This window comes from Orycteropus afer, unplaced genomic scaffold, assembly GCF_000298275.1.
Source record: "Orycteropus afer afer isolate SDZICR_OR568_19922 unplaced genomic scaffold, OryAfe1.0 scaffold00055, whole genome shotgun sequence".
NCBI lineage: Eukaryota > Metazoa > Chordata > Mammalia > Tubulidentata > Orycteropodidae > Orycteropus > Orycteropus afer.
Genome location: NW_006921642.1, coordinates 968,474 through 974,571, shown reverse-complemented (window position 1 = coordinate 974,571; position 6,098 = coordinate 968,474). Strand labels below are relative to the sequence as shown.

The following is a 6,098-nucleotide window of genomic DNA, read 5'->3' as shown; positions in this document are numbered from 1 at the left end:
TAGGATTTTTCTGTGTTTTCATTGGTCTGTCTCTCAATCCTTTGAAGATACCTAAATATAATTCTTTTGAATTCCTTATCAGGGAGTTCCAATGCTGAGTCTTCCTCAGAGATGTGCTTTGGGTCTTATCCTGGTCCCTTGTTTCTCCTGCTTTATCTTGTTTCTTTGTGTGGACTGTGATGCTCTGTTGTCTCTGAGGCATTGTGACATTTTTGTATTTATATTTAATTAGTGATTATATGTTGGAGTGACTTGTCCACAATTCTCATTTTCTTTGTTTTGTTTGTGAGTTATGTATACAGGCAGGGTACTGTACTGTGCTCCTCTATTCACTAGTTGACAGCACTTCTACACTCATCACCTGTCTCCTTTCCTTTGTCAGCCTCTCATATGTCCTTGCCAACCCTGGCAAACAGAGCCTGTTCTTAGGTCCCTGGACTTCAAATGAGAATATTATCACTTTAAAATCCAAAATGGTTGCCACTTGTAAACGTTCAAAAATGGCTGCACCCTCGGTCACTTTAAATATCCAAAATGGCCACCACTTGTAAACATTCAAAATTGCAGGAACCTTTCAGTTAACAGCTAAGCACATCAACTGTTTGTGCCACCCAGGGACTCCTTACATTCCTACTTTAAAAATAACAATAATAAAAAATTGCCATGAAGTCCATTCTGATCCCATGAGTTTCAGAGAAGAAATGACCCATAGGGTTTTGTTAGCTGTAATTATTATGGAAGTAGATTGCCAGGTCTTTCTAATGCAGCACCACTGGGTGGGTTAGAACCACCAACCTTTAGGTTACTGGTCAAGAGCAAACATTCCTGTGCAGTATATGTTTTCCCAAAATGAGCCCTGCCTGTGCTCCAGATTTGAAAGGGACAGCAGGGAATATTGTCCCTGTGGTGACATATCAATGTGAGACATTGTTGGTATAGCATAGACCATTTCTCCTTGCTTCCAAGCTTGGTGTTAACTCCAGACAGCTCAAGGGAGGGGTTTCCTTATGTCTCTGTAAGACTGCTTTCTGTCTCAACATGGAAAAATACTGAAAAACCTAGGATGCTTAATTTAGTCCTTTCTATACAATTGCAAAGCACCAAACCTAAACCTAGAAACAAGAAAGGACATTTTTTAGGGAAACCAAAAAACCAAACACTGCCATCAAGTCAAATCTGACTCATAGCGACCCCTCCTTGGGCTTCCAAGTCGATATCACTATGGATTGCCCAACCTTCGGAGGACTGGCTGGTGGGTTTGAACTGCCAGCCTTCTGGTTAGCAGTCAAATGCCTTAGACACTATGTGACCAGAACTCCATTTTTTAGGAAAAGTAGGACTAAAACAGCCAAGAGTCCCTTAGTGTACCTAAACACCTCTCTACCCTCCCCTTCTCCTTCCCCCAACTTCCTTCACCCTCTGCCCCTCAACACTAAAAGAAGAGGCTACTGGTTCTCATGATTAATACTTAAAGAGAATTTGAGATTTTCTTGAAGCACCTGGCTACCAACAAGGCCACTTGTGACTTCTGTGGTTTTTAAGAGCCTCAGGTGGAGGAACTCTCTCAGCCTTAAACCACACAGGCATAGAGATTTCTGGGCAAAGAAAAATACCTTGTTGTATTCTCACATAAACAAACAAACAAAAAAAAGGTTCATATTAAAGATGTCCAATAAACTATGAATTATTTCGTTTGGTTAGTATGACATTTGTTTTATTCATTTTTTAAACATTTTATTGTGCTTTAGGTGAAAGTGTTCCCTAAATCAATAGTTCATACACAAATTGTTCATGACATTGGTTGCAATCCCCACAATGTGTCAGAACTCTCTCTCTATTTCCTCCCTGAGTTCCCTGTTTCCATTCTCCTGGTTTCCCTGTCCCTCCATGTCTTCTCATCTTCAGTTTTGGGCAAATGGTGCCTTGTTGGTCTTGTATAGTTGATTGCTCTGAGGAGCACATTCTTCACATTGTTTTCTTGCTGGCTGGAAGGTGGCTTGCATGAGTATATTCAATTTCAAATTAGAAGGTTTTCTCAGCAATAGTATCTAGGGTTCCTCTGGTCTGTTTCCAACCTGACCTTTTTCTTATATGTTTTGCTTGTTTGTTTGTCTAAGTCATTCACTATAAGGTAAAAAAAGTCAGTATTTCTAGAATTTGGGTGGATTGGTTCTGAGTGTTGAATACAGGAAACTTTCAAAGAGACTTGGTCTTAATGCTTAAGTTATTTGTAAATGTTTGCAGAATGCAATAGAGCTCTGGTAACATAGTGCCTAAGGCACTTGACTGCTAACCAGAAGGCTGGCGGTTCAAACCCACCAGCCACTCCTCGGAAGGAAGATGGGGCAATCTACTTCCATAGTGATACTGCCTTGGAAACCCAAGGAGGGGTCGCTATGAGTCAAGTACGACTCAATGGCACATAACAACAACAGCAACAATGAATTCTAATAAAATGTAGACTACTGTCTAGTGTTCTCTAGTGAAATAGAACCAGTGATGTGTATATGTAAGTACATATATATATATATATGTACATATATACAAATAATACATACATATATATATATACACAGATATATAGTTATGTATGTATAGACATATGTATGCAGTCATATACGCACACATATGTATGTACACACACGTCATCGTTATGTGCCGTTGAGTTGGACCCAACTCACAGCAACCCCTCCTTGGGTTTCCAAGGCAGTATCACTACGGCAGTAGATTGCCAGACTTCTGAGGAGTGGCTGGTGGGTTTGAACTGTTAGCCTTCTGGTTAGCAGTCAAGTGCCTTAGGCACTATGCTACACACATACATATTCCATTGCCGTTGAGTTGAATCCAAGTTATAACAACTCTGTCCATGGATACAACTCTGTCCATGGATACAAAGTAGAACGGCCTCCATATTAAATATTAATATGTTGTGGTACATCATAAACCACCATCATAAACCCCCATGAAATTTCCAAGGTTGTAAATCTTTGTGAAAGCAGACTACCACATCTTTCTCCCACAGAACAGCTGGTGAGTTCGAACCACCAACCTTATGCTTAGCAGCTGAACACCTTAAATACTGTGCTACCAGGGCTTCTATCTATCTAGAGATTTACTTCAAAGAATTCGCATGTAATACATTTAACTAGGACAGATGACATACTGAAGACTCATCCATGCTTACATCCCAAAACTCATGGGTTAGAAGATAGAAGAGTAAAGAGTAAAAGCAGTTGGGCAAAATGTGTATTTATAGTCCAGAGACAGAACACACCCTAGAGAGACTCCATTTTTGCTCTTAAAGTCATCAGCTAATTGATTGAGGCCCACACATTATGGATTAAATCACTGGAGGCCAAATAATTTCATTACAGGTAACCACTTTATCACAGCAATTAGACTAGTGTTTTGGCAAACAACCTGGCACCATAGCTTAGCCAAGTTGTTGTGGTGGTTGTTGTTATATGCCGTCAAGTCGGCCCCGACTCATAGCAACCCCTCCTTGGGTTTCTGAGGCGGTATCACTACAGAAGTAGGATTGCCCAACCTTCCTTCCGAGGAGTGGCTGGTGGGTTTGAACCACTAGCCTTCTGGTTAGCAGTCAAGTGCCTTAGGCACTATGCTACCAGAGCTCCTGGTACCATAGCTTAGCCAAGTTGACACATAAAATTAACAATCTCAACTGTTCTAACTGGCGAACATGTTACTGGTCTTCTAGAGCCTTGCTGGTCAAAATGTGGGCCTCAGAGAAGTGCACCTTAATAGAAAGATGGGATAACTGACTCCAGAGAGAAGAAATGACCTGCCTTGGCTCACACGGCTGTTAGTGAATGCATAAGCAGAATGCAAATCATGTCTCTCTGCTCCCACTAGGGCTTTTTCCAGTGCTCCGTATTAATTTCCCTTAGATACTCTACAGAATTCTTTCTGAGATGTTCTAACACAAAGCAAGAAGGCCTCAGTTGCTAGCATTCATTACCCATGAGATCAGTAACAGGGATGCTTTGCATTCTTGTTGATTTTGTTTCAGAATCTAAAAGTCATTCATTCTCAAGTATACACTCAACTTATGATTTAGGAGCTATGTGGCCCATGTAAATATTCCTGTAAGCCTGAGTATCATAAGGTGCTCTTTTTCTTTTTTGTCCCTTTCACTGAGTCAGCTACATGCATTAGTTGTGGTACATCATAAACCACCAGTTGCTGTCAGGTTGATTCCAACTCATGGCCACCCCATGTGTGTCATAGAATTCTCTATGGCTGATATTTCAGAAGGCTATCACTAGGCCTTTCTTCTGAGGTGCCTCTACCAAAAACCAAACTCACTGCCGTCAAGTCAGACCCGACTCAGAGCGACCCCTCCTTGGATTTCTGAGGCAGTATCACTACAGAAGTAGATAACCCAACCTTCCTTCCAAGGAGTGGCTGATGGGTTTGAACTTCCAGCCTTCTGGTTAACAGTCAAATGCCTTAGGCACTACACCACCAGAGCTCCCTCTGGTTGGACACAAACCTCCAACCTTTTGGTTAGCAGCCAAATGTGTTAACCGTTTGCACCAACCAGGGACTCTAGTTGTGGTACACAGACTCCTCTCAACCCTGTTCTCATGATCCCCCTTTCTCCCTTTCCCCATTCTTCCTTGATTTATTTGTATAGCCAAATCCCGCAGTGAGCCCCCTCCTCAGTAGCCAACATTATTCACTGACCTGGTTGGAAGATATTTCCAGTCAGTTGTAGGTGGTTGTGCAGAATTCAGCCAGGCAGAGCAAACCGCTGGTTCTAATATATGAATGAGTCCTCATTTGGAAGATTTTTTTTTTTTTTTCAGACTGAGAGCTTAGAATGTAACTACAAGCTCTGTAAATAGAGATGGGACACAGGTATCTATATCAAGATAGGGGTACTTCACCCATGTAAGTCTGGGCAAGGCTAACTACTTCGGCAGTAAGAATTTCTAGTAAGAGGGGAAAAGAAGGAGAGATTTAAATATGGTCATATTTACATTCCAAATCTTGAACAAAGTCTTACAGGAAAGAATTATTATTTTTCTGTCCTTTCATTTAAAAAGTAAGAGGGGGGACAGAGGAAAAAGTGAAGAACTAAAAATGAGGAAGATCCTGACAAATCTACTGGACTAAAGCAATGACCAGAATAATGCCAGGCCTCCTGCTGTGTAAGTTCCCCAATATCATGTGAAGGTTGAGGTTAGTTAGAAATACCAAGAACGCTAAAATCTAGCCTGTTTCTAGACTGGTTTCTCATGGTTTATGTTCTCAGATTCCTTCACCTATTATATGTAGAAATGGAAAAGAAGGTTTCACATAATATACCAAAAACCAAAACAAACTTACCGCTGTCAAGTCGGTTTCAACTCATAGCGACCCCTCCTGGGTTTACGAGGCAGTATCACTATGGAAGTAGATTGCCTGATCTTCCTTCCAAGGAGTGGCTGGTGGGTTTGAACCGCCAGCCTTCTGGTTAACAGTCAAATAAATGCCTTAGGCACTATGCTACCAGAGCTCCCTTGTGTATATTACTTGACTCACAGTGACCCCCTTTGGGTTTTCGAGGCAGTAAATCTTTACGGAAGTAGATTGCCCAGTCTTCCTTCCACATAGTGGCTGGTGAGTTTGAACTACCAACCTTCTGGTTAACAGTCAAATGCCTTAGGCATAGAATTAGAGCCAGGATTCACACCCAGGCATTCCAACTGCAAATCCTGAGCCCTTAATTAGTCTACTGTGTAGAAGTGGGAATACAAAAGGGAATATACCCTCAAATATATATAGGTTTGAAAGAGGATATTTCAATGTATGTATTTCTATGTGCTGCAAATATATCCATGAATGTAGTAGAGCATACAGGGGACAAAGTTATGAAAACTTCTTAGCCATAACCAAACACCTTGAGGGAATGAGTCACTGGGCCTTAGGGCTCTGAACCATAGACTTGGGGGATGTCAAGATCACTTGGCATTATATAGTCCACAAAGATAATGTTTTATATCCTACTTTGGTGAATAACAACTGGAGTTTTCAAAGCTTGTGAACTGCTCTCTAAGGTGTAACTCTTGGTCTCTCCCCATCCAGAGCAGAGT

The 6,098-nt window shown here is 41.3% G+C and overlaps 1 protein-coding gene across 1 annotated transcript in view; it reads left to right on the top strand.

Moving 5' to 3' along the window:
• Positions 1–6,098, top strand: part of COL4A2 (collagen type IV alpha 2 chain) — a 199,989-nt gene that overhangs the window by 141,836 nt on the left and 52,055 nt on the right. The gene's annotated exons all lie outside the window — the stretch shown is intronic.